Source organism: Lepisma saccharinum, chromosome 18, assembly GCF_977018435.1.
Source record: "Lepisma saccharinum chromosome 18, izLepSacc3.1, whole genome shotgun sequence".
In the NCBI taxonomy this organism is placed as follows: domain Eukaryota; kingdom Metazoa; phylum Arthropoda; class Insecta; order Zygentoma; family Lepismatidae; genus Lepisma; species Lepisma saccharinum.
This window is the reverse complement of record NC_139246.1, coordinates 42905854-42911279: the sequence shown is the minus strand read 5'-3', so window position 1 is coordinate 42911279 and position 5426 is coordinate 42905854. Positions and strand designations below refer to the sequence as shown.

The 5426-nt window shown below is 41.9% G+C and overlaps 1 pseudogene; it reads right to left on the bottom strand.

Annotated features, from left to right (window-relative positions):
- Positions 1 to 4466: 4466 nt before the first annotated feature.
- LOC146002225 (uncharacterized) lies at positions 4467 to 5076 on the bottom strand (annotated as a pseudogene).
- Positions 5077 to 5426: the final 350 nt, after the last annotated feature.

Sequence of the window (5426 nt, the reverse complement as noted above, 5' to 3'; positions counted from 1 at the left end):
ATGTCTGTATAACCTTCGTTACACTTAACTGGATGTTATTATTTCGAATGAACAATCCTGGAATCTGACTATAGGCACAAATATCTACTGTTAATTCAGGTAACCAGACCAATGGATGTACTCAACCTGCTGTAACAGTCTATGCACAGTCATCCATCCTTATATATTTAAAAGGTTTAAGGAGGCGGCTAGAGAATTAAGCCCCTATCACACGGAACTGGATTTCTAGTAGGAATGTCCTAGTTGGCGCTGAACTAACTTTCTAGGTAGCAATCATGGCCGCCTTGCTGACTGCTTGACTGGTTTGGAGGAATAGGACATGTTCTAATTGCTACTTGCTTTCCTCGACTGGATTCTGTGGAACAGCCAATCAGAGCAAAGTTTCGCCATGTGAAGATAATCTGTGAGTGTGCAAAGGAGCGCCTTTGTCTGTGCTTTCTGAGTGTTACCCCAGCAATGTATAACGTATACAGCATGAAAGGCGCGTTTAGTTACACCATCTATGCTGAGTGCACGGTCTTTACATTTGAAACAACTAAAATATTCTTCCATACGTATACAGTAAACGTTGTAAAGTATGTATTTAAGCAGCGCCATTGTTTTGTACCTAATAACGTTTTATACGAAACGTTATTCCTCTCGGTTGAATAGTTATCGGCTTTTAAAAATGTGAAGTGATACATTGTTTACATCTCACGCGGCCGCCATTACAACTTCCCTCGTATGGGAACAAAAGTCTATCGACAAGTACGCTGATAAGTATCGTGTGAGTGGAAACTAGCAAATGGGTAGCCAGTCCAGCGCCAACTAGGGCATATCTACTGGAAATCCAGTTCCGTGTGATGCGGGCTTTAGTTAGTTAGTTAGTTAGTTGTAGCGAGCTGCTAATTGTGCTTTAGTTTCCAGAAAGGTGTAAATCTGACATAATAATAAATGAAACTTAAGATAATTGCAGTGAACCTCACGATATTTTAAGTATTTTCCCACTACATTCTTCGGTTAAAGGAATTCTGACTTTATTTAATACGCACCATACCCTAGTCGATGTTCCCTATAAGATACTGACATCCAGTATAATGAGAAATTCGAAATTTTTTTGGCTTTACTGGCAATATTTCTGCATCTTTCTAACATATTTTTAAGTTTTCATGACATATTATTCAAATTCAGAACCAAAGTGCAAGGTAGTCTTATACAGGGTGTATATAAACATGTGTCAGAAACTTTAGTGATTTATTCTTCACATCAAAACATAACAAAAAGTTCATATGAACATGGGTCCGAAAATCCTTCGTTAGGGAGATATGAAAGGAAATGATATTCATGGCACAAAAATGAGACATTGACCAAACACATTTACATGTATGAAAGGATTTAATATTCATGGCCCAAAAACGATACATTTACCAAACACATTGCCATTTACAAAAATTGCTCGAAGTGACCACCTCCTGCTTCCATGCATCCCCTGAGCCTGCGTTCCATACTTAGCCGTACGATGTGGAAAACTCCTGGTGTGTTCCGTATTTGGTCAAATCCATGTTGGGTACGTTCCCTCAGAACATCGACCTTGGTGACAGTAGTTCAATACACCAAGGATTTTAAATGTCCCCAAAGGAAAAAAAATTGGTTTTAAATCTGGCGGTCGGGAAGGCCAGCAGGCCATGCAATGGATCTCCCGCGACCAAGCCATCTGTTCGGAAACTGGTTATCGAGATACTGGCTAACGATCTGTGTAAAATGCGGTGGAGCACCATCGTGCATAAATCACATTCGTTGGATGACGTCTAGAGTTACATCATCAAGTAAATGTAGCAACTCATGTCTGAGAAACTGTAGATATGTTTGTCCAGACGTGGCGGAAAGAAGTAGGGGCCAATGAGATGATCATGAATGATTCCACCCCAGACGTTGAGGCTGAACCTCTGTTGATGTTTGTCTTGTTGCAATGCATGAGAGTTTTCATAAGCCCAGATGTGATTGTTATGATAATTGAAGATTCCATCACGTGAAAAGCCAGCCTCATCAGTGAATAAGGTACATGCTAAGAACTGCAGAAACACAGCACACTGCCCTAACATGCGATGACAGAAATTTATTCGTGACTGAAAGTATGCCTCATTTAATCCTTGCACCCGTTGAAGGTGATACGGGTACAGAAGATGTTCATGCAGAATGTTCCAGATCGTCATGTGATTAACGCCTTCCCTTCTCGCAATTCTTTTTGTACTGGTTGATGGAGTTTCATCCACAGTCCGAAGCACCCATTCTTCAAGCTCAGGCGTTCGTACATCGCGTGGTCTCCCACCATCTGCAACTCTCTTCTCAAATGTGCCTGACTCTCGCAAGCGTTGGTGTAGTACAAACGTTCTTGCACAAGGTAACTGCCTCCCAGGGTAACGTTCAGCGTAACGTTGACGTGCTTTGTCCGAATTCTCATCTGCTAGGTCGTACATGTAGTGCATATCTGTCATTTCAGACACTGAATACATCGTTGCGATGTGGTGTGACGGATGTAAAACAGAACAAACGACAATCAGACAAAAAACAAAAACAAATGCCATGCCAAACTGTACACAAGAAAGTGAGTACAAATGCACATTTGAGGTACATTACACAACCAGGAGTCACTACAGGGAATTCCTTTCATAACTCCCTAACGAAGGATTTGCGGACCTATGTTCATATGAACTTTTTGTTATGTTTTGATGTGACGAATAAATCCCTAAAGTTTCTGACACATGTTTATATACACCCTGTATATACTGCAAAATCAAGACCTAGGTAGCATAAAATACCAATTCGGTTCTCCTACTATCTTTAAAATCCCTCCAATAAAAGGTCAATACACTGAGTATAAGAACTTCTTTTTATGGTTTTGCAAGTTGAGCAAGTTCACAAGTCAACGAACTTCGAGCACATACAGCAAAATTACATTGTGAATGAAATAGTAGCGGCGTTCTGTTCAACAAAGGATATAAAGCCATGGTATTAAGTTGTTCTCGGCACTCTTTATCCTGTGGATGATTCGGCAAATCTTACAACGAGGTTACGCAATGCGTACACTACGTCAAAACGCAACATCATCCTAAGTTCATGGGAAGCACAGTGCCAAATGATCATGAAAAGTAACTAATGACGGGATATGTTAAGTGTATAACAATATTTTTCCTGCCTAGAGGCACGATCTAAGAAATAAGACCTAATATTTTGAGTTGACCACGTGCATATCTCACCTAGGAAGAATAACTTGAAGTCAGAGTCAAGGTCGAACACAATTGAGACGTGTTAGTTATATCGAAACACTATGTCAAATTTGAAGAAAATTTTGAATGTTACGACGGAAACATATGTATAATAAATGCATATATAAATGTATATACTGTATATATGTGTGTGTGGGGGGTTTAAAAATACCGGGCAGGTTATCTGGACCAATAATTTATCCAGTCATTTCCCCGTTTCTGCGCGGCTGTGAGGTCCACCCAGCCCCGTATCAATGGGTACCTGGGGGCAAACCTGGGGGTTAAGGCGGTCGGGCGTGATGCTGATCACATCATCCAAACTATAGCCAAGATCAAGAATATGTGGAGCTCTACTCTCACGTCACGTCAATGGAAGGGTATGTTTGGAATGCAGATTCGGAAAGGCGGGGAAAAAATACGATTGTCATATGAAACATTTGTCAGTACCACCTACCGTTTTACGTGTAGAAAATGGTTTTGCAAAAAAAGGAAGGTGAGCCAAATCGAGTATACCGAGCTTAGCAATTAAGATAAGTGCAGCACCATAACAGTTTCGGAAAATGCAGGACACAAGCTTTCCAACGATATGTCACATGATGACTGCGGGACTAAAAAAGGATGAAACCGCGTGACCCAAGAAAAGGGGGGTCTAAAGTTAGGGAAGATCTCGAAAATTTCAAATGGCAAGGGGGGTCGAGTAATACCTCGTTGTAAAGGTCACAGAAAACGTGAAAAGGATGCGAACATGATTTTGTAATCCACTGACCGGTTTCAAAATGGCGACCAAAATAATTCCGACCCCTGAAGTTGGTGTTCCAAAGTGAGGAATTACGTACATAAATAGCAGAACACAAACACTGGACAAAGTACATAAGATCCTATACAATCAATTATGGTAATGTGTCCGCTCTTGAAACACCGTACTACTGTAAGCTTTGATTGAGCTGCAAGTTTGACCGCCCTTCACACTTTCTCCAGGCTTAGGACTGGCAACGAATGGTTTACTGTCACGCACAATAAGGAATTCGTTGGCGTGTTTAACGGCTGCTTCGCCAACCAAAAAGATAATTTTCTCATAATTGATTGTCAAACTATTGTTTGACAAGAGAAATAGGCCTAACTGAAATGACGATAAGAAAAACGAAAGAGTAATCAGAAACCAATGAACAACGAAAACGAGAAGAATAGGTAAAGCACCCAGTGTGATGCACATTTACCAACTTACAGTAGATGTTCGAAATGTCTTCCCTCAGTCTCAATGCATTTCTGCACACGGACACTGAAATCATTCTGTGCTGCAATAACTTCTGCCTCACTAATCTGCCTGCATGCAGCAACTATGGGCTCGATCATGTCGTCCCTCGTTGTAGGGCGATTTTGGTAAACGATTTCTTTAAGTCGTCCCCAGAGGTAATAATCTAAACATGTTAAGTCTGTTGACCTAGAAGGCCAGGGCACAGGCCCACCTCTACCTACCCAGCGACCACGAAACATTGCATTCACCTGATTCCTCGCTGTCAGCTCGAAATGTGCTGGGCAGCCATCTTGTTGTGGCCACATGTGTGTTCTGATGTGTAAGGGGACGTCTTCGAGAAGACTGGGCAATTGTTCTTGAAGAAATGTGCGGTACACAACACCCGTAAGCCTCGATTGAAAAAAAATGATGTCCAATTATTCGTCCGCCGATGATTCCACACCACACATTCACAGACCATCTACGTTGATGATCAACCTCTTGCATCCACCGTGGGTTTTCGGCGGCCCAGTAATGCATGTTGTGCCGATTTACCTGACCATCACTTTTAAATGTAGCCTCGTCAGACCACAACATTTCGTCAAAGAATCGAACATTTGCATTCACTTGAGCTTGAGACCACATGCAAAAGTCTAGCCTGCTTTGAAAATCAGTTCCGTGTAGCTCTTGATGCAAGGACACGTGGTACGGATGAAATCTGCGATCCTTTAAAATCCTTCTCACTGTACTTGCGCCGACACCAGAATCACGAGCAACTTACCTGACACTCACGTGAGGATTGAGATGGAAGGCTGCAAGTACATCAGCAGACCTCTCATTTCGAACAGACCGAGCAATGCGTTCATGTTTGTGACTGCTAGAAGGCTGAACATTGCCCCTTCTGCGTACACGATCGGCAAGGGTGCGGAAAACATGTCTTGAACGAT